This window comes from Hemiscyllium ocellatum, unplaced genomic scaffold (assembly GCF_020745735.1).
Source record: "Hemiscyllium ocellatum isolate sHemOce1 unplaced genomic scaffold, sHemOce1.pat.X.cur. scaffold_1732_pat_ctg1, whole genome shotgun sequence".
Classification (NCBI taxonomy): domain Eukaryota; kingdom Metazoa; phylum Chordata; class Chondrichthyes; order Orectolobiformes; family Hemiscylliidae; genus Hemiscyllium; species Hemiscyllium ocellatum.
The window spans coordinates 2,550-29,484 of record NW_026867861.1 but is presented as its reverse complement, the minus strand read 5'-3'; the positions used below and the strand labels follow the sequence as shown (position 1 = coordinate 29,484).

At 37.3% G+C, this 26,935-nt stretch overlaps 1 long non-coding RNA gene across 1 annotated transcript in view; it reads left to right on the top strand.

Moving 5' to 3' along the window:
* Positions 1-2,810, top strand: part of LOC132810426 (uncharacterized) — a 47,586-nt gene extending 44,776 nt beyond the window's left edge. Inside the window, exons 4-5 of the long non-coding RNA XR_009642818.1 lie at positions 1,661-1,730; positions 2,779-2,810. This is a non-coding gene — a long non-coding RNA (uncharacterized LOC132810426). The remainder of the gene's footprint in view (positions 1-1,660; positions 1,731-2,778) is intronic.
* Positions 2,811-26,935: the final 24,125 nt, after the last annotated feature.

Below are 26,935 nucleotides of genomic sequence, written 5' to 3'. Positions count from 1 at the left end.
AAACAGGCCATTCAGGCAGCCCGGCCAGGTTCCCTAAACTAAACTAGCCCCATTTTCCTGTGTTTGTTCCATATTCTTCTGGACGTTTTCTATTCATGTAACTGTCCAAAAGTCTTTTAGATGTTATAATTGTATCAGCCATCGCCTTTCCTCTCACAGCTCATTCCATGTGAGCCAAACACACTTTGTGAAAAAAGTTGCCCCTCAGATCCCTTTTAAATCTTTCCTCCTTACCTTAAATGTAATTTACACTGTAGAATCTTTATGACTGCAAAGTTATTAAAAGTTGAGAGGTACTTAGAAACAGCATAATGACATTCATAGTTTAGTCAGTGAACGGAAGCAAATAAATTCAAGATATTGTGAACATTACAATGAACAACGGATACAAGTTGAGAAAATGTTGGATTGAAAAATAATTCAGTAGACACTTAGATATTTTCTAATCAACTCAGAGGTACTTTGACACATCTCTGTTGAAGTTTAGAATTGAATCCATACCTCCTGGTCTTTCAGTACAGACATTACCAGAGCCCTACATAATGTCCCTATGCAAGAAGGGCAGGACTATAATCACATACTTACGCTGGTTACTCACAGGGAAAACTGCTCAAATATTTATTGTGATAATCAGACTGGGTTGTATTCAACAATTCCAGTGTGTAATGGACTGATAAAAGGAATTAGTAATTCATAAAAATGTTGGAACGAAGCGACAATGATCTTAAACAAATATAAATCTCATGATAATCAAGTAATTAAATATGTTTAAAGCAGTTATTTATGTACTCAAAATTAAACTGCTTTGTAATGCTCATGACTTGGAAGTAAAGCATTAGTCATTCAATGTGACTATTAATCGAAAGATAATTTCCCTCATTTTCACAAAATTGTGATTTCTAAGAATTCAAGATTTATTGTAAAAGAATAGAGCAAACATTTGTTAATTCTGGTTTGTATACACAAGAAACACGTGAAATTAATACAATGTTTAACATGAAAAATACTTAGCTCTTATTGTAATAAGTAGAAATATAGAAATGTTAGCATTGAAATGAAATACAATTAATACAAGGACGCAAAAAACTGTGGATACTGGAAATCAGACACAAAAATATCTGATAACAAATTTAAGAATGATGAGAAACCCATACTGCAATGTAATTGTACAATATGTTGGAAAGAACTGAAATATTGATGTGAAAACTAGTTAGTCATCTCTTAATTGATAAGACTGATGAATGATCATTTAATTAAAATGAGAATTCAAATGAAAGAGAATGAGATAGTTACTATGAGTGTTGGGTGAGAAAACTTTGCTTGATTGCAGGTGAGTTGACCTGAAACGAGTGTAAATATTTCATCATGATACTGGCACTAAGAAATAATAGATTCAACTCTCATGATGGTGTGATAATTGAAATTACAATTAAAGAATAATTAATGTTGGAACTAAACACTTAAAACGATTCAATATTTTCACAGCAGTTTGTACTAGATATTCAATAAGATCAGTAAACTGAGAATTAAAATATTGGGTTAATTTCAAAACAAAAATCACACCTTCAGAGATTATTCGTCAGAATAGTTTTGTCATTGAAAGAAACCTCATTTATTCAAGAATTCTGCATTTTCCTCATTTTCTGTCTTTTTCCCACAGGGATCTGCACTGGAACCCTTCTGTTTGCGGGACAAATATATATAAGTGACATGGATTAAAATCTAATTTGGTGAGTTAATAAGTTTGCAGATAATACAAAGTTCAGTGCAGTTGTGGATAATGTAGAGGGTTGTCAAAGAATGAAGCAGGAAAAAGATAAATTGCAGATATGGGCAGAGAAATTAAAGGCAAAGTTTAATCCATACAACAGTGAGGTATTTCACTTTGGGAGCTCAACTATTAAGGAAAAGTAGGTAATGGCAGGACCCTGAACAGCTTTGTTGTTCAAAGGGATCTTGGCGTTCAAGACCATGGCTCCCTGAAAGTGACCATGCAAGTAGATAGGGTGGTCAGGAAGGTAAATGACATGCTTGCCTTTATTGGTCAGGGAACTGATTACAAGAGTCAGGATGGCATGTTGCAACTTTATAAGACTTTGGTTAAGGCATACTTAAAGTATTGTATTCACTCCTATTCGCCACATTATAGGACGGGTATGGTGGCTTTGGAGAGGGTACAGAGGGCATTTACCAGGATGCTGCCTGGATTTGGAGACGTGAGAAAAACTCAGGTTGCTTTTTTGTGGAGTAGCGGAGGATGGAGGAAGAATTGATGCAAGTCTGTACAATCAGGAGATACGTAAATAGGGTTGACAGTCAAAATGGTTTTCCCAGAGTTGAAACGTCAAAAGTATGTGACATGCGTTTAAGGTTAGGGGAGACAGTTCAAGGGGCATGTGAGGGGCAATTTGTTTTTTACAAAGGGAGTGGTAGGTGTCTGGAATGAACTTCCAGGGTTGGTGGTAGAGGCAGATACATTAGGGCTTTTTAAATGTTCATTTAGATAATTTGGAAGGATATGGACCAAGGGTAGACCGAAGGGGTGAGTTTATTTTGCATTATGTTCCGCACAACGTTATGGGCCAAAGGGCCCATTCCTGTGTTGCACAGATCTTTGAGAGAAAACTCATGTCTAACACATATGACATTTAATCTAATCAATATTTAGTCACTGGTGTCAAAAATAGGAATAAAATAAGTAGAGAATGAACTTGACTCTAATCTAAAGATATATTTTATCATTTGGTATTGCTTTGGTATTTTTTTCTGAATTATCAGCTTTGATGGAGATGTGTTGAAAATGTTTGCAGTTACTGATCTGCTGAACCAAAATGACCCCTTTTGAACTGATGATTGGACTAGAAACCTTTTAGAAAAGTTGAAAATATTCGGTAAGGTGAGATGCACATCATAATTTAATCCTATATTTCTTATTGACAATACTCCAATAAAACTTTTTTTTATGTCTATACCAAAAAGATTGATTTTCCATCCCATGCTCATTGGAAATATCTGAATGCCACTCATTTCAACAATCAAAGTAACCATAGCCTCATCGATTCAGAGATATCTAATGACATTTCACCAATAATTACTGTTTACTTTAGAACATTGTATGTTCAAACAGCAATGTGAGATTTCTCTTTAATATTCAGTTCACTGACAGCATATTAATAATTTAGTTATTGCTAATATCTAATAACTGATCAATCCAGTAAGGGATAGAAAAGTGGAATTATGGCTCAGTACATCAACTGATGGAAAGATATTGCAGTGTTCACTCTCCCAATTATTGTGAATATTGATGTATATTTTGATTAGATTTGATTACATTTTTCTTCAACGTGAAGGCTTATTGTATTTCTGATCTCAGCAAGGATTAAATATTTTAAAGCTAAAAATATTCAAATTTGTGACTTTTTTTTGTAAACACGAGAAAAAAACGTACATGTGTTTGTTCTTCCCTTTATCAATCAGAGTACATTTTGAATTGTTGGAAGTTGTACATTTGTGGAAGGAAGGGGAGCTGCCTGCAGCTGAATAGTCACAGTGAATAATTTTTGTTTTGGTGATTCCACCTGGTGCTAAGCATTCTAATTATCTTTTCATTATCAGAAAAATTGCTTTAAACATATTCAGCAGTTGTATTTTTCATGAATTTACAATAAGCGCCTGATATGTCTATTTATTTGTCCTTCAATTGTCACGATAGTAATTTTTACGTATGAGCCTATATACTTAGTACCATCATTATTGTGAATTACCATTTCATTCTCAGTCCATTGCATAGAAAGAGTCGAATTAATTCCCAGCCCAATTATAGGAGTGGACACTGGTTAGTTTTCATTTGAGTAATCACAATTAATTATAATCCCACCCTTCCTTGGTGGGAACATAATGAAAGGAACCTGTGGAGCTCCAGTAGAGTGTCTCCCACGAGACCAGGAAGTGTGCGTTGAGTTCCCATCTTCAACCGAGATGCACCAAAACAGCTTCGAATGGTGATTAGAAAATATCTAAGCAGAGTTTGAATTGCTTTTCAATCCAATTTTGGATTTGCTCTGTCTGTTGTTCATTCCAATAATCACAGAATCTGCAATTTATTATCTTCAGGTCATTAATAAATGTATGTATCGCATTACATTGTCTCTAAATTTTAGATTTGAGGACACTGTAGTTTTTCACATTTAAAATATCTAAATAATGACATTCATTTTATTTAATCAAAATACCTTACTACTTCCACTTATCTCACTTTGTGTATGATGGCTTCAATGCATTTTGCTAAGCAATTCTACACAACATAAAGATTTTATTGACTTTAAATAGTATCTTTAGCACTCGCTTATCAATCTATTCCTAAATCAAAGAATCATAGAGTCATAGAATCCCTACAGTATTGAAATAGACTACTTGGTTCAACAAGTCCACACCGACCCTCCGAAGAGTAACCCACCCAGACACATTCATTTACTCTATTACTCGACATTTCCCCTGACTAATGCACCTAGCCTGCACATCCATGAACACTATGGGCAATTTAGCATGGTCAACTCACCTAACCTGCAGACTTGTATATTATGACAATGTTATTGAAATCAATGCTCACACAAAACACTATTTATAAAGCCAGACAATGGTCTCATGATCATTTAATTACTGTTCAGTGGAATAATCTGAGTAACTGTCTTATTGTTCCTGAGATCAATCACCACAGTAAGCATCTGATTATCATTCCCTCCAGTAAATACAATGAGTGTCTTCTGAAATTTCTGTTCTGTAATTATCCAAGATACGTATTGCTCACAGCAGTGTTTATTCTTCATTACGATTGGCCAAGGATTCTAACAAGCATTGATCTTGCTCTTATTGTTACTGAGTGCAGTAACCACAGTAAATAATTTGTTATAATTCTTGCCAATAAATACAAGAGCTATCCTCTTACTTTTCAGCCCAGCAATTACACATGATACTTGTTACTCAAAGTAGTATTTATTCTTTGTTACGATTGGCAAAGAGCACTAACAGCAAGACTTATCAATAGTCCTGATTTGTATATGTTTTCAAACAGGTTTTCAGTCCAATTATTTCAAAAGAAGAGTCATTTGACTTAGTTCAAATATAGATGTAAACATTTTCGGATCGTTTCCATTCAAAGTATTTATTTGTTTATTCTGATCAAACTCCTGAAGAAGGGCTTATGCCCGAAATGTCGATTCTCCTGTTCCTTGGATGCTGCCTGACCTGCTGCAATTTTCCAGCAACACATTTTCAGCTCTGATCTCCAGCATCTGCAGTCCTCACTTACTCCTATGGAATGCTTTGCCTAGTAGATTCGCCAACTTTAAGTACATTTAAGTTGTCATTGGACAAGCATATGGGTGTACATGGAATAGTGTAGGTTGGATGGGCTTCAGATTGGTATGACAGATCGGCGCAACATCGAGGGCTGGAGGGCCTGTACTGCACTGTAATACTCTATGTTCTATGTTAACTGGTTGCAGCATAGGTAAACATCTCCCACTTCCCAGAGTTCTGCCTGCCCTCTGAGTCTTCATTCAATGGAAAACACTCCTGCAGCTATGATGACACTTCATTTCAATACAAACACTTACTTTGTGTGAAATTATTACTTTCAGACCAACATAATTTCCATGTTAAAATTGTTTTACTTTTATTGTGTGCAAGAAAACAATGTAGGTACATCCATTTGTTCTTTAGTTCAACTAACACTAAATTTTAATTTATTGGAAACACTACACTGGGGTGAAAGAACGATTCTTAGCTCAAATCTCACATTAAATGGCTGTTTCTATTTTTCAAATCCTATGATCTCCAAAACACTATTTATTTAATTTCATAAGAAGAAATAAAAACTGCTTTTGAAATGTTGCGATAGTTTCTTTTTCTTCCAACATGAGTTGTCAGTGAACAATAATCACACAATTATCAGTCATTTGGTACAAAATGACTCCTGGGACCAAACGTCATTAACTCGACCTTTCCTTCACAATAATACTCACTTTCCTGGCCTAATTATTTTCTTCCTAATTCTGACATAAATGTCTAAACATTTATCATGGTAAAAATTGCATTAATTAAATAGACATGACTCTACAAAAAAAAATCAATTGTTGCTGAGTGTTTTTTAATTATTAAAGCCACCTTTTACATGTTAATTTTCAGTTTATTAGTATTAATGAATAGACAATCGACATCAGAGCAAAGTGCATTCAAAGTATTAAGTCAATTTATCTATCAGGATTTTAGAAACAATTATCAATTACATTAATTACACAACATTTTAGCTTAGAATTTGTAACAAGCATGTGATTGGCGCCTTGCCCATTATGGCTGGGAACGTTATGAAGGAATCTTGTGCAGCTGTTACTGTCTCTGCTACCACACCAGTAGGCACAGTTTCAAATCCCACCTTGTACAGAATTCTGATTCGAAAATATCTAAGAATCAATTGAATTGCCTTTCAAATCAATAGTCGATATGCTTCCATCTGTTGTTAATTCCAATAATCTCAGTATTTGTTATTTACTTTCATCAGGTCATTAATAACAGAATGTATCTAATTCCACTCAATCAATATTCCTTGGAAAATATTTGAGAATGTTGCAGTCATAAAGATGAAATATACAAAGGAATTATATTCATTGATTTTGTTTTGTTCTGAAGAGCTTAGTTTGGACAACACATAGAACTTGATGCTCCAGTGCTACAAATATTAGAAAATAATATTGTTTTTCTTCAGTAAAATAAACAAATGCCACTTGCTATTATTTATCAATTTTTAGTTATTGATCTGTTTGTGAATTGTGTGAAATGTTTAGTTTTCCACTCACCTATTTATGTTGAATGTAAGATTGAAATGCTGTGAAAATATCAGGGTGTGTTCATTTGAAAACTGACTTTACATATTTCTCACTTACCTCATTTATTGCATGATGTCTTAAGTGTGTTTTGCTCAGCAATTCTAGTAAATATTTTAAAATGTCTAATCTTAAAAAAGATCCTTCACACCCAAATATCAGTCTGTTCCTAATTCATGTAAGTACCTCAATTTTATTGAAATCAATGTTAACACAAAACAGAGCACATAAAGCAACACAAAGTTCCTTATCACCACCTGATTACTGAGTAAATACCTTATTGTTCCTGAGACTAATAACAACAGTAAGCATTTGTCTAATATTCCCTGCAGTAAGTGCAATTGATATCTTATATTTCAGTCCAGTCGTCAACGATGATTTATATTGTTTCAACCAATAATTCTACTTTATCCTGGACATTGACTGGAATACAAGAACATTGGGAACAAAAGTTTTGTCATTCTAACAATGTTTAAGCTTTTTTGTGTGTGCAACAGACAATTCAAATTACAGCCATTTTTGTTGCAAATTCAACAAACGCTTCATTTCAAATTTCTGAAATTCCTACATTTTTGCAAAAAGGTTAGTCGCCACTGTATGTTTCACATTAAAGGACTGCTTTTTCAAATCATGTGTGCTCCAAAATGATTATTGCTTGCATTTCATTGTAAGAAAAGAACAGCTTTGATCACGTCAATTGTTTTTTGCTGTTTCTATTCTGACGTTATTCATCATTGTACAATAATGACAAAATTATTAAAATTGCTTTATATACCACATGTTGTTGACTACATTGTTTGTTCAATTTCCTGTTTACTTTCATGATCTACTAATTCTCTTCCTAATTCTGACACAAATGTTTAAACATTCATCATAATATTAATCATATAAATCAATGTAACACATCTCTACAAGGAGTTCAGTGGATGGAAATTCACAATTCTTGTAGAATGTATATTTTGTATAATGATGTGTTGCATGGTGACAAACAGGTTTCAGTCCAAATATTGCAAAAGGAAAGTGTAAATTTGGTTTTGTTCAACTGCCGAGGCTAACATTTTCTGTTCATGTCCGTTACAAATATTTGGAGAAAGTGAGGGAAAGCAAGTGCTGGTGATCAGAGTCAAGCATGTGGTGCTGTGATAGCAAAGTATGTCAGGCAGCATCTGAGGAGCAGCAGAAACCACGTTTCAGGCATAAGCCTTCATCATATTATTGAATTCTTTGAGGAGGTGACCGAGCATGTGGATGAGGGTAGAGCAGTAGATGTAGTGTACGCGGATTTTAGTAAGGCATTTGATAAGTTTCCCCCTGGTAGGCTTATGCGGAAAGTCAGGAGGCATGGGATAGAGGGAAATTTGGCCAGTTGGATAGAAACTGGCTAACTGGTTGTAGTCAGAGAGTGATGGTAGATGGTAAATTTTCAGCCTGGAGCCCAGTTACAAGTGGAGTTCTGCAGGGATCAGTTCTGGGTTCTCTGCTGTTTGTATTTTTTATTAATGACTTGGAAGAGGGAATCGAAAGGTGAGTCAGTAAATTTGCAGATGATACGAAGATTGGTGGTTTTTGTGGAGAGTGAGGAGGGCTGTTGTCGGCTGCAAAGGGACTTAGATATGATGCAGATCTGGGCTGAGGAGTGGCAGATGGAGTTCAACCCTGTCAAGTGTAAGGTTGTCCATTTTGGAAGGACAAATAAGAATGTGGAATACAGGGTTAACAGTAGGGTTCTTAGTAAGATGGAGGAGCAGAGGGATCTTGGAGTCTATGTTCATAGATCTTTGAAAGTTGCCACTCAGGTGGATAGAGCTTGTAAGAAGGCCTATGGTGTATTAGCGTTCATTAGCAGAGGGCTTGAATTCAAGAGTCGTGAAGTGATGTTGCAGCTGTACAGGACCTTGGTTAGGCCACATTTAGAGTACTGTGTGAAGTTCCGATCGCCTCACTTTAGGAAAAATGTGGAAGCTTTGGAGAGGCTGCAGAGCAGATTTACCAGATGTTGCTGGAATGGAGAATAGGTCGTACGAGGATTGGTTGAGAGTGCTAGGCCTTTCCTCATTGGAACGGCAAAGGATATGGGGTAACTTGATAGAGGTTTATAAGATGATCAGAGGAATAGATAGAGTAGACAGTCAGAGACTTTTTCCCCGGGTACAACAGAGTGTTACAAGGGGACATAAATTTAAGGTGAAGGGGGGAAGGTATAGGGGGATGTCAGGGGTAGGTTCTTTATCCAGAGAGTGATGGGGGCATGGAATGCGCTGCCTGTGGGAGTGGCAGAGTTAGAATCATTGGTGACCTTTAAGCGGCAATTGGATAGGTACATGGATGGGTGCTTAAGCTAGGACAAATGTTCAGCACAACATCGTGGGCTGAAGGGCCTGTTCTGTGCTGTATTGTTCTATGTTCTATCGTGAATCCCCGGCTCCATGGATGCTGCTTGGTCGGCTGTGCTTTTCCACCACCACACTTTCGATATAAAAAATACTTGTCTGCTTATTTGGTGCAAATACTCTCTGTTTCCTCGGTAATATAAATTTACTGTGCTTTCTATTCACTCAAGTTCTCATTTTAATAGCTCCACGTTTTCTTCTTAATCTGATACAAATCTCAAAACTCCGGGCACAATAAAAGCGATATGAATTATAAATTAGCGTCTGGACAAGAGAACCAATGAACAGCTACATAGACCTCTTGAACATCCGAGATATTTGAATGAAAAAGCAATGCCTTCCAAAAAAATCTCTGCACGTCTGTCTCCTGTTTCAATTCAATAATCCTGCAAACAGCTTATAATTGTCAGTTGATCTCTCTTAATGAGTATCTAATCAATGTCATTGTAAACCACTGAAAAAATTGAAACTTTTATTTGTTAAAATGCAAAGATTCATTCTCAATTCGTTATTAAAACAATAAGGGAACCATATCTTACCTGTCCACTAAGGTCAAGTGACCTGTCGCCCATAATTGAACATTCTAATTATTCCTAAAGCTTGAGAAATCGGAGCTAAAAAGCAAGCATTAGACAAAATAACCAGTTCCAAAAAACAGTGGAAAGCCCGGTTAAAGAGCTCACAACGTTTCTGGAGATCCAGTCACAACCAACCCCAGAGTTGAGCTTTGGAGAGTTTTAAGCAGACTTCCTGGCACCCTAACTTGCAGCCAGTGCCTGAGCGTTAGACACCTCGCTTGAGAATGACGACAAGTGAAGGATATTTGCTCAAAACCCATTGAATGCTTAGAATCCAGAATTCTGGTAAAATGTTGTGAAACATTTCCCAGATCATGGAAATCAGCTCAACATTATTGAAATCAAAGTACTCGTAATGGTCTTCAAGACACCTAATTACTGTTCGGTGAAAAACTCTTTGTACGTGCCTTATTGTTCTCAGGATGAATAACCATAGCAAATACCACAGTCTCACCGGATCCAAAGATATGTAACAGACACATTATTATAATTTACACACTATATCTTACCCAGACCAATGATGACACCTTATTACTTCTGACTGAAGTTTTTACTCATAACATGTATCGAGATGAAGCAAGTCTTAAATATAGGAATCTTTTTCTGATAGGTTTCTAATCCAAAAATTATGATAAAAATGTGGTTGTGGCTCATTACATTGTCAACAGATCCCCATTAAACGTATTTATCTGTTTATTCAGAGACAATATTAAAACAAATACCTTGATAAATGCTGTTGACTGTATGTTTCTGTGAAAATAAATCTTCCTTATTGACTTATTTTCGTTATAATTCTGACACATATGTCTAAATATTGATGATATGAAAAATTGCATAAATTAAATACAATGCAGAATTTGTTCTTATTATATATTATATTTCTCCAGAAGAAAAGCTAAGAAACCAAGTACAGAAATCTTGAAGATCTGCGAATTTTGAATGACAAACCATTTCTGATCAACGTTCACTGAATGTCTAATGTCTTGCCACATCATCATGCCAGAATGTGCATTCTCAGCTGACAGATTAAGAAATATCTAGTCAACATCACAGCAAACCCGTTTGGAAATATTGAATCATTTACTTTTGCCAAAGTTCTAAAATTAATTATCAATTCGATGTCTCTGCAAATATCTCACAGTAATTCAGTCTAGGTTTTGTAATAAACATCGTCTAATTCACATGTTAATTTAATCCATTATTTCTTAGTGTCAATATTAAAAAGAAATAATAGTTCTCTCATTCCAGGTCAGCACAAACACAAACTAACTAATGATTCCCCATCCAACACTCCCAGGTAATATCTGTTCCTTTCTAATTTGAATGTTCACAGAAATGATTGGATTAATATTCGGCCTTACATATTAAGTGATGTCTGATTTTTTTTTGAGTTTAGATTACTTACAGTGTGGAAACAGGCTCTTCGGCCCAACAAGTCCACACAGACCCGCCGAAGCGCAATACACCCAGACCCATTCCCCTACATTTACCCCTGCCCCTAACACTACGGGCAATTTAGCATAGCCCATTCACCTAATCTGTACATTTTTGGACTGTGGGAGGAAACCCACGCAGACACGGGGAGAATGTGCAAATTCCACACAGTTCAGTCACCTGAGGCGGGAATTGAAGCCGAGTCTGTGGTGCTGTGAGGCAGCAGTACTAACCACTGTGCCACCGTGCCACCCATTACACTCCAACAAATGCTGTTCATTTTTACATATGACGGGCAGCTATATGAGATTTCTAATCAGCTGTTGCGACAATAGAAGAGTTTGTTTGTCAGAAATAGTTATTATTTTAAAGTTACTAAGAATATAAAACAAAGGTTCTAATTACAGATTCCTGAGAATCATAGGGGTAATTTGTAACATAATTAGGTACATGTAACCAATGCCTATCAAAAAAATTATAGAAAAGCATTTAGAGTTAGATGTGCAGTTAGCTAGTTTTAGGAATTAACTTCAAGGTATGATGTTGACTGCCCATTAACTATAAAGTCCTGACAGTAAGAGTAGCTGGATAATTTCACACAATGTAACAAACATTTTAACACAAGTCATATTACTAATCTTATAGCAAGTAAATTAAAACTAACGGTCTTTTGTATTTCTTTATATATATATATAATTAGGACAGTGAGCAATATGAGGAGTAATTGACTTTGATAAAATAAAATATAATGAATAGCAGAATTCAAAATGTCCCAACTGATAAGGCATCCTGAGAGGCCCGAGGGAGTGCAGGAATAACTTTGGAATCTGAATTAATAAGATGTGTGGAAAGATCGCAAAGCCTGGAGATTATCGTACCTGTTAAACAACATGAAAGGAATTTGTGAATGTCCATTAGAATGTCCATCTGTGATTATGTGTTTAAATTGGGTGTCGGTATGAGGAGGAGAGAACTGTAACCACAGTGCATGTGGCCATTGTGATGCAGAAAGTCCATAAAAATGCTGACGTGTATTGTCCATGTTACAGAGTCTCATGGATCTCCCTTCCGAGATTGGACTCGGGGGAAGATCCCTTCATTAACTGGTTAGATTACTTACAGTGTGGAAACAGGCCCTTCGGCCCAACAAGTCCACACCGACCCGCCGAAGCGTAACCCACCCATACCCCTACATATACCCCTTGCCTAACACTACGGGCAATTTAGCATAGCCAATTCACCTGACCCGCACATCTTTGGACTGTGGGAGGAAACCGGAGGAAACCCACGCAGACACGGGGAAAACGTGCAAACTCCACACAGTCAGTTGCCTGAGGTGGGAATTGAACCCAGGTCCCTGGCGCTGTGAGGCAGCAGGGCTAACCACTGTGCCACCGTGCCGCCCTTAATTGCTGCATCAGTAAACATCTTCCACATGCCTGAACTCAGCCTGCCTCCTGAGTATTCATTCCCTGTCAGGGGAAAACACTTCTACAGCTGTGATGACATTTCAATTCAATACAAACATTTATTGTGTGTGAAATGATTACATTCAGAGTGATATAATTTTCATGATAAAATTGCTTTACATTTGCATTTTTTGGTGTACAAGAAAACAATTTGATTATATCCATTTTTTCTTTAGTCCAACCAACAATAAGTTTTAACTTATTGTGAAGACTACAATCGAGGAAACAGGAATTAGTCTTCAGCTCAAATGTCACATGATGTGACTATTTACTTTTTTCAAACCATGTGCCCTCCAAAATGATTTTTAATTTCATTTCATTATAAGAGAAAAATGCTTGGAAATGTTGACAATTTCCTTTTTCCTTCCATGTTAGTTGGCAGTGAATAATAATCACACAATTATGAGAATTCCTTTCCGTACCAAATGTCATTGACGCTACAGTTTGTTCACAGTAATAGTCATTTTCATGGTCTAAAACTTTTCCTCCTAATTCTGAAATAAATATTGAAACCTTTATTGTGATAAAAATTAAGTTAACAATATTAACATAACTCTTCAAGAAAGCTATTGGAAGCATATAACTTTTGCATTGCCTGCATTTTTGAACAAAATCTGTTTTTTTTCCATTGTTGCTGAATGATTTTTTCACACCATCCAGCTTAGTTTTATGCTTTAATTTTCAGTTTCTTAAATTTAATAAATATCCAATCAACATCAGAGCAAAGTGCTTTCAAAATATGAAGTCAATTTATCTGTCAGGATTATAAAGGCATTTATCAATTACAATAATTACACAGCAATTTAACTTAGACTTTGTAGTGTTGTTTTAAATTTCTTTCATTATTTCTTATTGTCAATGCTACTATATTAATACCTATTTGTTCAGGCCAATCTAAATACAAAACGACCAATAATATCCCTTGCAAAATTCTTTGTAAATATCTGATCTTTGCTCATTTGAAAGATTACAATTACCTCAACCTTTGAAATTCAGGGAGCTCCAATTATGTTTCCCTGCAATATTATTCTTCATTTCTATATATTACTCAGTCTAATATCAAGATGAGATATCTCATTATTCTCAAATTCACGAATATGATTTTTAAAATCCCTTTGTTGCTAATATATCTTATATATAATAATTGTGCAATCCAGTAAGGGGTATAAATGTGGAATTATGTTTCCGTACAATAAATACTGCAAGGACATTGCAAAGTGAAATCTCTCAATCATTGTGAATATTGTATTTATTTCAAACTTGGAAACATTTTTGAATTGATTTGATTATAATTTACTTCGATGCTGACATTTACTGTATATCCAATCACAATATCAGTAGATTATAAGGAGGTATCATCGTTCATTCCAATAATCACAGTATCTGCTATATACTTTCTTCTGGTCACTAATAGCAAGACGTATCTAATTCCACTCAATCAATATTCCTCGGAAAATATTTGAGAATGTTGCACTCATAAAGCTGAAATATACAAAGTCATGTTAGTCATTAATTTTCTCTTGTTCTGTCGATCTTAGTTAAAACAACACATAGAATTTTATGTTCCAGTGCTATAAATATGAGAAAAGATCAATTAATTCTTCAGTAAAATAAACAAATACCATATGATTTTTTGAAAATTACTGGTCAGTTTATGAATTGTGTGAGATTTGATCTTAGCTTTCCAATCATTTATTTATATTGAATGTGACATTGTAATGATGTGAAAATATCAGGTTGTGTTCATTTGAAAGTTGGATTTGCCAACTCTCACTTATCCCGTTGATTGCATGATGGTTTAAGAACGTTTCACTCAGCAATCATAATAAATATAGAAAACTGTTAGATTTTAAATCAGATCATTCGCAACCTATTATCAATCTGTTCCTAATTCATGTAAATATCTCAATTTTATTGAAACCAATGTTCACGCTAAACAGTACACATAGAGCTACACAAAGACTTCCATTACCATCTGATTATTGTTCAATAGAATAACCTGAGTAAGTACCTTATTGCTTCTGAAATCAATGACAACAGTAAGCATTTGTTTACTGTTCCATGCAACAAGTGCAATTGATATCTTCTATTTCAGTTCAGGAGTTAAAGATGATTTATGTTGCTTAAAACAATGCTTCTACTTTATCACGGATATTGACTGTAATACAATCATGCAAACAACAAACGTTTTGTCATTCTAAAAATCTTTAAGTTTACTTATTTTACTTCTGTGTGCAAGACATATTTCAAATTGCAACAATTTTTGTTGTATAATTCAGCAAACCTAAACTTTGAATTTGGAAAAGTCTCCATTTTTGCAAAATGGAATTCGTTTTCAGTTTATATAACACAGTAAATGACTGTTTTTTTCAGGCGCTCTACAAAATGATTATTGGTTTCAGTTAATTGTAAGAAAAGAACTGCTTTGAACACGTTGATTCTTTTTGTCTTTTCTATTCCAACATTATTCATCACTGTATAATAATGACACAATTATTATAATTCCTTTATGTACCAAATATCTGCATCATTTGTTCACTTTCATGCTCACTTTCATTATCTATTAACTTTCTTCCAAATTTTGACACAAATGTCTGAAATCTGATCATAATATTAATCATCTAAATTAAAATAACATGTCTCCATGAGGAAACCATTTGATAGAAATTCATATTTCCTGTGTTACTTGTATTTAGTAAAGAAACAAAAAGTTCTATAATCACTGCATGGCTCATTTTTTCTTCAATTCATAAAGCTGGTTACTATATTGTATTCCACAATTTACCAATTTTAATAAATATTCCATCAACATAACAGCAGTGTTTTTGAAATATTTAATCATCTTAATTGCTCATATAACAATATTATCAGGTCATTGTCATGATAATAATTGTGCAATTATTTAAGAAAGTCTTTTGAACAAGTAAAGTGAGATTCACATTTTAATTTGACCAATCGTTTCTGAGTACCAACACAGCAATATGAAACTTTATTTTCAGGTCAAGTTTCCCACGATGGATCCAAGGACTTCCCATCCAACATTAATTATGAATGTCTGATGTTTGCTTATTTGAATGATCTCCATAATCACAGACTTTAAATTCACAGACCTGCAATTACTTTTTACTGCAATAATTCCTGTGTGTTTGCACATATTCCTCAGTCACATAGCAAAACGAGATTTCTCATTATTTCTAAATTCATTGATCGAATTTTATTATTCAGTTGTTGCTCATACCTAATAATCATTCAATCCAGTATTTGCTGTAAATGTGGAATGACAGCTCTTTACATAAATAACTGAATATATTGTCGTGTACAATCCTTCAATCATTGTTAATATTAATTCTTATTTTACCCACGGAAACATAGTTGAATTCATTTAAATATATTTCACTTCGATGCAAACATTTATTGTACTTCTAATCACAATAAGATTTAAGTATTTTTCATGCAACAAAATCATGTAAAATTCCTGCGTTTTGTTAAGTCAAATGAAAAAGAATTAACATCTCTGTATTGTTTCATTAAACCGTGACAATGCATTTTGAATTTTTCGAAGTTGAGCATTTTTACAAAGAAGGGATGTTGTCTTCAGCTGAATAATCGCATTGAATGACTAATTCACAGAATCTGCTGTTTATTCTCTTCGAGTTCCCAAGCAACCAAATTAACTAATCCTGCTGGTTCTAAATTCCTGCAAAGTATTTGATTTGTTGCAGTCTTAAAGATGAAGAAGTCAATGTGATTTCACTGATTTCTTTTATTAGAAAGAGCTTAATTCAAAAATTTCAGGCACATAAATTGCTATTCTGCAGTGTTAAAAAGATGAAAAGCAGTCAATTTCTTCATCAGTGAAATAAGCAAATATAACTTCCCGTTATTCGTTAGTTAGCTCATTCCCAAATTTGTAATTAAACAATGCAATTCACCTGAATATTGTTGTGTCCTTTGATCATGTTAATTTTCTAATTATTGTTCATTTGTGATTTGTTAGAGATTTTTATTTTTTTGTTTTGCACGTCTCTTACTTCTTGCATGGGGGCTGGGCATTGAGAACAGAGGATCAGTGGTTAGCACTTTTGTCTTACAGTGTTATGCAAATGTGTTTGATTCCATCCTCGGCCACATGTTTGTGTGGAGTTTGCATGTTTTGGTTTTCTCCCACAATCCAATGATATGCAGGTTACATAAATTGGCCATGCTAAGCTGCACGTTCTGTTCAGGGATGTGAAGGTTAGGTGCATTAGTCAGGGGTAAATGTCCAATAATCTGAGAGCAGAATGGTGCTGAGTGGATTATTCTTTGGAACGTCAGTGTAGACTTGTTGGGCCAAATGGCCTATTTCTACATAGTAGGGATTCCGTATAATTAGAATTGTGTTTCGCTAAACAAAACTGACATTTAAAAAAAAAGTTGCCTTTAACACTTATCTTTAACAGTCAATTGTCAATCTTGTAAAATATCTCAATGTTACTGAAATCAATGTTCAAACAAAACACTGCACATGAAGCCACACAAAGATCTTCATGACCATCTAATTACTGTTCAGTGGAATAATCACAGTAAATATCTTATTGTTTCTGAGATTAATCACCACTATCACAGTAAGGAACTGGTTATCATTCCCTCCAATAAATGCAATCATTGTCCCTCTGGTATTTCAGTTCAGTAGTTATACACCATACTGGATGTTCAAAGCATGGTTATTCTTTATTGTGAATGGCCAAGGGTTCCAACGGCAAGAGTGTTGTTCGATCTGATTTGTTGCATGTTCTCAAACAGGTTTTCTCTATAAATATTGCAAAAAATGTGTTATCTTGGTCTTGTTCAAGTGCTGATGCTAACCTTTTCAGTTCATGTTCATTAAACATATTTGGAGAAAGTGAGGAAAGCTGAAGCTGAAGATCAGAGCCAAGAGTGTGGCATTGGACAAGGGCAGGCACGTCCAAAGAGCAGGAGGATCGACACTTTGGGCTTGAGGCCATAATCAGAAAATATTCCTGATGAAGGGCTTATGCCCAAAACGTCGATTCTGCTTCTCCTCGAATGCTGCCTGACCTGCTGCACTTTTCTGGCACCACGCTCTTGACATTAGAAATATTTGACTGAATATTCAGAGATTATACTAAAAGTTGCCTCTGTCAATTTAATTTCCTTTGCTTTCTATTCACTAAAGTTTTCCTGTTAATTGTTTCTCCTTTTCTTCTTAAATCTGATACAAATCTCAAAATACAGAACACATTAAAATTCACATGAACTACAAATCTGCATTCTCGACAAGAAAACCAATGGAAGGCGAGGTAGAATTCTTGAACAGTTTACACATTCAAATGAAAAAGCAATTCCTTCCAAAAAAATGTTTGCCCATCTGTATCTCTCAATTCAATAATCCTGCAAATAGTTTCTAATTGTTAATTGCTCTCTCTGAATGAGAACCTAATCAATGTCAATGTAACCAGCTGAAACATTAACAACAGATTGATAACTGGGTGTTACAGATCTTATTTGAAGTCAACAAATGTTTGGAATTTACTCGAATTCCACCAGGAAACATTCTTGAATCATAATATAAGAAATGAGATATGTGAGAGACGTGCAAACCTTATTTTTAAATGAACAAACCCCAATATTTTCAAAACATTTCAATCTATCGGTCAAAATGAACAGGTGAATGGAAAAATAAATACAAGTTTCTGACAATTCATAAACCGAACAAATACAAGTTCACTTTGATAAAAGGACAGAGTAATATTGAGATGAATCACAACATTTAGTTACAAAGTAGGTAACCAGCTGACTGACATGTAATTAGTGGTTGCATTTGTTAGTTTACTGAAGAAGATATCAACTTTATTTCAAATTTATATCATGAGAGAATAATGTTTAATGTGTTTCAATTGTTTGGACTTGCCTCTTTGTAACAAAAAAAGATCGATCACATTACTTAGACATCGTTATCTTTAATTCTGCAACATTTTCAAATTTCTCCAGGAACTTATAAGTAACAGAATTAGATACAGGTATCCCCACTATCCGAAAGTAGAGCGTTATTATGAAACCTTACAGAAGCTGAAAAGGGGCAAATCGAAGAAGCATTAATTTAAATGGGAACCATCTCCCCTTTTTTTCGTAAAAGTGAAAATCCTCTTCAGATTTCTTTCAGTTAGAGTAAACAGGGACAGATGTAAGTCTTTTGTAAAAGCAATGTGGCTAAAGTGAAATTTCCAACAATATTTCTTGGTAACCTGACACAAATAAGTATCAGATTTTGTGATTATTGATGTAATAGATAAAAGCAGATCTAATGTTGAATTGAAAAGCAGTTCAGTCTGTGCTTAGGTGCTCTCTAATCACCATTCAGATAGCTCTTGATACATTTCTGGTGAAGGTGTGATTTGAAACCTTCCCTTGAGTCCAGTAATATAGACACTGCCACAGCTCCACAAGCTCCTTTCATAATGTTCCCACCCAGGACGAGCAGGATTGTAATATTATGTTTAATGTGGTTACTCAAATGAAAACTAATCAGCTGTTTATTGCAGTATTCGAATGGGAATTAATTAGGTAGTTTCTGTGTGTAATGGACTGGAAATTAAACACTATTTTACAATAACAACACAATGGTGGTCTTAAATAAAGAGGAATCTCATGACAATTCTTTGAAAGACAGATTGATAAAACTGCATGATCATTGTACTTTGATTTAAAAATGCAATTTCCCTTCCTTTCAATAATGTATAACTTCCACAAATTCAAAATGAACAGTCATCGATAAAGAAAGGAACAAACAGATGTTAATTCTATTTTCTGTACATAAACGTGCGAGGAATTTTAAGTAAGTTATATATATGTAAAAAGAAAGCTCTTATTGTGCTTCGAAATACAATAAATGTTAGCGTGAAATGAAATATAATCAAATCAATTCAACTGTGTTTTCTCAGTTAAAATACAGCTCAATATTCAAAGTAATCGAGTGATTGTACACTGCAATATCTTTACATTAATTCAGTGCTGAGACATAATTCCACATTTATACTCCATATAGTGAAGCAAACTTGTGCCAGGAGTCAGAGGGGATAGGGGATGTCCTTAATGAGTACTTGGCTTCAGTATTCACGAGTGAGTGGGACCTTGTTCCTGTGAGGACAGCATGAAACAGGCTGATATGGTGGAACAGGTCGATGCTAAGGCGGAGAATGTGCTGAGCATATTAAAAAATCACAGGGATAGATGTCCCCTGGGCCAGAAAGGATATAACTTAGGTTGTTATGGCAAGGGAGGCAAATGATTACTGTGTTTTGGCAATGATCTTTGCATCCTCACTGTCCACTGGAGTCATACCAGATGATTGGAGGGTGGCAAACATTACTCCCTTATTCAAGAAAAGCAATTGAGATAATCCTGGGAATCATCAATGAGTCAGTCTTACATCAGTTGTGGGAAAATTATTGGAGAGGATTCTGAAAGACAGAATTTATGATTATTTGGAAAAGTATTGATTGATTAGAGATGGTCAGCATGGCTTTGCGAGCGGCAGGTTATACCTCACAAACCTTACTGAATTATTTGAGGATGTGACAAACACATTGATGAAGACAGAGTAGTGGATGTGGTGTATATTGATTTTAGCAAGGTGTTTGATTAGGTTCCCCATGGTAGGCTCATTTAGAAAGTAATGAAGCATGGGATACAGGAAAACCTGCCTAGTTAGAAAATAAATTGGATGGCCCATAGAAGACAGGGTGAGATTACATGGATAGTTTTCAGCTTGGAGCACGGTGACCAGTAGTATTCTGAAGGGATTAGTTCTGGGACCTCTGCTTTTTGTGATTTTTATAAATGACTTGGATGAGGAAGTAGAAGGGTGGGTTAGGAAGTTTGCCAATGACACGAGGGTTGGTGGAGTTGTCGATAGTGTGGAGGGCTTTTGTAGGTTGCTAGAGGACATTGGCAGAGCTGGGCTGAGAAGTGGCAGATGGAGTTCAACCTGGGAAAGTGTGAAGTTATTCATTTTGGAATTTCAAATTTGAGTGCATATTTTCGGATTAAATGCAGGATTCATGACAATGTGGAGGAACAGAGGGATCGTGGGGTGCACGTCCATACATCCCTCATGGCTGACATCCAAGGTGATAGGTTTATTGAGACGGTATATGCTGTGTTGGCTTTCATTCGCAGGAAAATTGAGTTTAAGAGACACGAGGTTATGCTGCAGCTCTATGGATCCCTGGTGAGATTACACTTGGAATATTGTGTTCAGTTCTGATCACCTCATTTTACATAGGATGAGGAAGCTTTAGAAAAGGTGCAGATGAGATTTACCAAGATGCTGCCTGAACTAGAAGGCTTGTCTTATGAAAAAAAAAGGTTGAGGGAGCTGGGGCTTTGGTCATTGCAGTGAAAGAGGGTGAGAGTTTGCTTGATAGATTTTTATAAGATGATGAGAGGCATAGATAGAGTAGATAATGAAAGAGTTTTCCCCACAAAGTGGCATAATTTTAAGGTGAATGGGGGAAGTTGTGGGGAGATGTCAGAGATAGTTTCTTTATAGATAGTGGTGGGTGCGTGGAATGCACTGCCAGTGGTGGTAGTAGATTCAGATCCATCAGCGACTCTTGGATAGGCACATGGATGATGGTCAATGAAGGGCATGTTGGTTAGTTTGATCTTAGAGTAGGATAAAAGGTCGGAACAACATCGTGACCGAAGGGCCTGTACTGTGCTGTACTGTTCTATATTCTATGGAATGAAATGAAAAATTATTATATATTAGCAACATATAGATTTTCAAAATTCTATTAGCATACTTAAGAATAATGATAAATTTCATCTTGCTGCTTGACTGTGCTATCTGCAAAAATGAACAGGAATTGTTGCAGGGAAAAGTAATTAGGTTTTTCTCAATTTATAAGGCTGGGATTACAGAGATCATTCAAATGAGCAAAAGTCATGTTTTTAACAGTGATGTCAGAGATAGTTTCTTTATAGATAGTGGTGGGTGCGTGGAATGCACTGCCAGTGGTGGTAGTAGATTCAGATCCATCAGCGACTCTGAGCGACTCTTGGATTGGCACATGGATGATAGTAAATGAAGGGCGTGTTTGTTAGTTTGATCTTAGAGTAGGTTATTCAACTCAGATACATATGCTTCCTTTATGGTTCTGTGGGTGCTCACTCACTCACTTCCTTCAGTTTTACATCAATTTCACACTGACTGTGAGGGTGGGAATGAATTTGTAAATATAAATACTCCAACCGAAACCCCTCACAGGTCAGGAACTGTTTTTGCTACTTTCATCACTCACAAGGAACAGGAAAATAAAGGTTCAGTCACAAATCTTACAGGAACATAGCGGTTATAATCACCAGGAAAGGCTGAACAGCTCAAAACCCTTTTCTCAAGGAAAGAGGAGGCTCAGAGAAAACGAGTAGAAAGCTTTGTGTCTGTGTTTTCAGAGATTTGAGGTTGAAATCATTGGGTTGGAAGCATGCTTCATTGTCCCAGATCATCAAAGGTGCGATCTAAATGTGCATCTTGCTTACTATCTGTCTGAGTTAACAATCAGACGAACAGGTCAGTGTCTGTGTGTTTTTCCAAATCCCTGATTGAATCTGTCTCCCCCAACAAACTCAGGTGCCTCACCACACTCTGTGTCACGGAGAAACTCTGCCATTACAATGAGAACTATCTTTGCTGTCACCTCTCCTCAGGATTCCGCCTAATCCCCACTTCCCTTCATTAAATCCCAGCTGCCTCTAGCCCATCCACATGGACATGTTGAAGAGCTTGACAGGAGATTGGATTGAAACCGAGAGTTCAATCGACACAATGAAAGAGGAAGAAGGAAATAAACGGTGATTGTGAATCCCAGCGGATACAGACTCCAGGATTAATCCTTGTCGGCATTCCTGCAGTAATATGAGACAGCACTCGATGATGAGAGTTAAACCCGGGTGGCAGGAGAGGGAGCCACTGAGCATTAGCAGGTTTAGTTCAAACACAGGAGGTTTGTTCAGTCAGTAACAGTGTGTTCGATATGAGGGTGAAGTGAGCAGTGAGGGGAAATGTTGCCGAAAGCCGCAGATGGACAACTTTCATTGGAACAGGAGGAGGCCATTCAGCCCCTCAACTTTGCTCTGCCATTCAGGATGATCATAGCTGATGTGTGACCTAACATACAATTTTTGAAACCCTTTAATTTCATCTGCAACAGGCAAGATGAGCATTGGAAAACTAAACATCTGCAAATGTTGGGAAATCAGAAATAAAAACAGAAATTGCTGGAAAAATTCAGTAGGTCTGGCAGCATCTGTGGAGAGTGAACCGGTCGTGTCCAGTGACCGGTCAGGTGACCAACTGCAGCTGACCATTCTGCCTGTTCTGGAAACCTCTCTGGAACAGGTTCTGGTGCGGGAGGAATGAGATTGTCAATGACAACTGAGACAAACAGTAGGATGCACTCAATTAGAATTAGGAATTTACTTACCCCTCCCAATGGGACACTCACCGACACAGTCACACTGCGGAGAGGCTGTTCACCTGCCCCACGTATGGGGAGGGATTTACTCGATCTCACAATCTGCTGAGGCACCAGAGATGGCACAGTGGGTTTAGACCCTTCACCTGTCCCATGTGTGAGAAAGGATTCATTCAAATCTCTCACCAGCAGAGACATCAGTGCATTCTCACTGGGGAGAGGACATCCACCTGCTCAGTGTGTGGGAAAGCATTCACTCTGTCCTCTGACCTGCTTAAACACCAGCGAGCTCACTCTGGGAAAAGGTCATTCACTTGTTCCCAGTGTGGGGGGAGATTCACTCAAATGCAGCACCTGCGGAGTCCCCAGTGAGTCCACACAGGGCGAGGGCATTCAGATGCTGTGTGAGAGAAGTGATTCATCCTGCCCACTGAGACCCCAGCGGATTCACACTGGGTAGGAGCTGTTCACCCCTCTGTGTGACAAGGGATTTGCTGCATCTTCAACACGATTGAGAGACCAGTGAGTGCTCACAGGGAAGTGGTCATCCACCTGCTCCGTGTGGACTGCAGGACTCTGACTTTGATGTTACTATTCATCAGAGTCAGGAGTGGCCCTTGTACATGATGACACTGTTGCAGTATTGATGTTGTTGTTGTTAACCACATTAACTGGGCTGGAGTTGACTGAACTTACATTGCCACTCTCTAAACCTCAGGATGTCTCTCTGGGCAGGATGTCTCTACAAACAGCAATGGGACAATGAGCAGGGATCATCTGTTTTAATTTAAATTGTGATAATAGCACTCCTGCTTCACAGCACTAGGTACAAGGTTGGAGTCCCCACATTCTCCCCCTGATAGTGTGGGTCCCCTCCAGGTGCTCTGGTTTCCTCCCACAGCCCAAAGATGTGCAGGTTAGGTGGATTGGTCGTGCTACCTTGTCCACAGTATCCAGGATTGTGCAGACTAGGTGGACCAGCCATGGGAAAGGCAGTGTTACAGTGATAGAGTGCTCTGGGCGTGATGTTCTTCGGATGGTCGGTGGGATTTGATGGGCCAATGCTCTCCTTCCACACTGTCGGGATTCTATTCCATGATTGAGGATAAAGGCTACACAGCCGGGTGTCCTTGGAGAAGGAGCATGTGGTGTGTATCAATGTTCTTGATGCCTTTAGATAGAGGTGGGTATCGCAGGGATACAGTGCTTTATCTCCACCGCTGCCCCCTCACCCCCAACTCTACTTTGATTTTGTCCTTTTCTCACTCTGTCACTTGTAATGGTTTGCTTGGCCCGTAATGGGCTTTGTTTGGAAATATTCAATTGGTTACACAAATGGTTTACTGCGGGTGATTATATGTCTAGATTAGAGTGATGCTGGAAAATCACAGCAGGTCAGGAGCCGGAAAATCAACATTGTAGCAAAAGCCCTTTTCCAGCACCACTCTAATCTAGGCTCTGGTTTCCAGCATCTGCAGCCCTCACTTTTTCACTGCTGGTGATTATATGTTAATCAAAAGCCAAATGGTGTAATGATGATTTTGATGGTGGGAAGGTTGCTGTGATAATATTTCTGGTCAGAGAAATGGGGAAAAAGAACGCTTCACAGCTCACAGAGTGAGACCTTAAAAGCAGTTAAATCAAACCAAAGGTTCAGACAGGGAGGGAGCTTGAGTAGCTGGAAAGTGGTGGTGTCCGGGAATAGACAGGATTTTGTTTTACAGAGGTTGAAAGTTTTAAAACTGTTATATTCAGACAGATTATTTTCTTTAATTTTATTTGCTGTTCAAAAACTTTCACAACATTTTAAAATTTATCTTTAACACAAGGTTTGTAAATGTTAAATAAAATCCATCAAACCATCGCTCACTGAAACTGTTGTGGAAGTGCAATCTCTTGGAGAATCCCTGCCCACTCCTTCCTACCCGGGCTCCATGACTATATACATACCTGGGAGATAGCAGCAGGAGGAGACCATTCAGCCATTTCAATCCTGCTCCACCATTCAATGGGAAACAGCTGACCATCCAGCTCAGTCTCCTGTTCCTGCTGTGTTCCAATCCCCTTTCAGGACTCTACCTCGAAGAACTATATCTAAGTCTTCCTTTGGTTTTACTGCCTTTTGTTCCAGTGACGTTGCTGTGTTACTGTGTGGGTGTAGGCAGGGGTAATGTGATGGTGCTGCCTCCTGGAGGATGCACTCAGCGTCGCTCATCATCCTGCAGTAACAGCAACTGGGGTTCAGCAACTAGAGATAGAAAACATTTCCAGGATATGGGCATCACTGGCTCAGCCAGCATTTATTCCCCATCTCTAGTTACCCTTGAGAAGGTGGTAGAGAGCTGCTGTCTTGTACCATTCACAGTCCATTTGGCACAGAGAGACTGACAATGCTGTGTGGGAGTGTGTGCAGGATTTTGGCCGAGTAATTCTCTATCTTTGGTTCTTAAAATGCTGGTTAACATAATCACAATCTGCACATGAGTTTGAGATTTCAGTCTGCAAACCTTCACCATCTCGCACCCTGTATAAAGGAATATGTACAGGTTAGAAATTCAGAACAGACAATTCTAGTTTCTCTGCAATATCTTTTTCCCCTTTCTTCCCCCAAAGCTGTAACCCTCCAGCCCACTTACTCTCTCCCACCATTCTGACTCTGCTACCCCCTAGTGTACACCCTCCCCATTCTCATGGAGTTACTGGTAAACAGATCCATGCCACCACTTCCAGTCCCTGGTTAGACTCTGCACCCTTTCTGGGTTCACTTCCTTTCCCTTCAGTTGCTGCAAGTCAATAATGTAACAGCAGAATGAAACAAAAGGAAACAGAAAGGGAGGTGGCAGATCCTGGACAGAAGAGGGTCCTTCAGGCTGGGATAATGGGTCAGATTCTTCTTTGATGCCCATTAGTTGATTCCCACCATTACAATGAATTGGGGATGGAGAGTGGTCCTACATGGGTGTGGTGACACTTTGACCCCCAGCAGATCAATACAATAAGCAGATGCATTCCTCCTCCAGCCAGTGTGAAAAACTTTCTGCAAAGTATACTTACCCAAAGCATATGTTCCAAAACCCGCCCACATTCTGTACATGTACACACGCGTGGTCCCTGCCTCAGGGATTGTGGGAGTTGTAGTCCCCATGAAGCCACTGGAGCCCTGTCTCGAGAAAGTGAATGAGAAGTATAGGCTGGAGGATGTTGTGTATAGGATCCCCATTCAGACAGACAGGACCTGTGGGCTGTCACTGGGTTTTACTGAGACATCTGCTTCCACAACCTGATTTTCTGATGTAAGGAATATAGATTCAGTCAACTGGGGGGTGGGGAGGTTCACAGGAGGAGCAGATTTTAAGTAGAGGTGGCTCAATGGTTAGCATTGCTTACTCACAGCGTCAGGGACCTGGATTTGATTCCAGCCTTAGGCGACCCTGTGGAATTTACATGTTCTCCCCGTGTCTGTGGCGTTTCCTCTGGGTGCTCCAGTTCATCTCACATTCCAAATATGTGCAGGTAAAGTGGATCGGCGATGCTAGATTGCCCACAGTATCCATGCATGCGCAGGTTAAACCATTAACCATGGGAAATACAGGGAATGGGTGAGTCTGAATGGGATGCTCATTATAGGATCGGTGTGGACTCCATGGATGAATACCCTGTTTTTGCACTGTAGGGATTCTATTCTATTCTCTGTGGAAGAAT